We start from the raw sequence: 240 nt of genomic DNA, 5'->3' as shown, positions 1-240 counted from the left end.
AGGGGCGGGGCGATAGCAGGGGCGGGGAGGAGCGTTCGCGGAGGGGGGGCGAGGCGTTCGCGGAGGAGAGGGGCGGAGCGCTCGCGGAGGGGAGGGGCGGAGCGCTCGCGGAGGGGAGGGGCGGAGCGTTCGCGGAGGGCAGGGGAGGGGCGGAGCGTTCGCGGCGGAGAGGGAGGGTGGTGCGTTCGCGGGAGGGGTTGAGGGGCGAGGGCAGGGATCCGGAACCCGGGACGGGGCGGT

This window comes from Sciurus vulgaris (assembly GCF_902686455.1).
Source record: "Sciurus vulgaris genome assembly, chromosome: 10".
Lineage (NCBI taxonomy): Eukaryota > Metazoa > Chordata > Mammalia > Rodentia > Sciuridae > Sciurus > Sciurus vulgaris.
The sequence above is the reverse complement of the archived record's forward strand: the minus strand, read 5'-3'. Positions refer to the sequence as shown.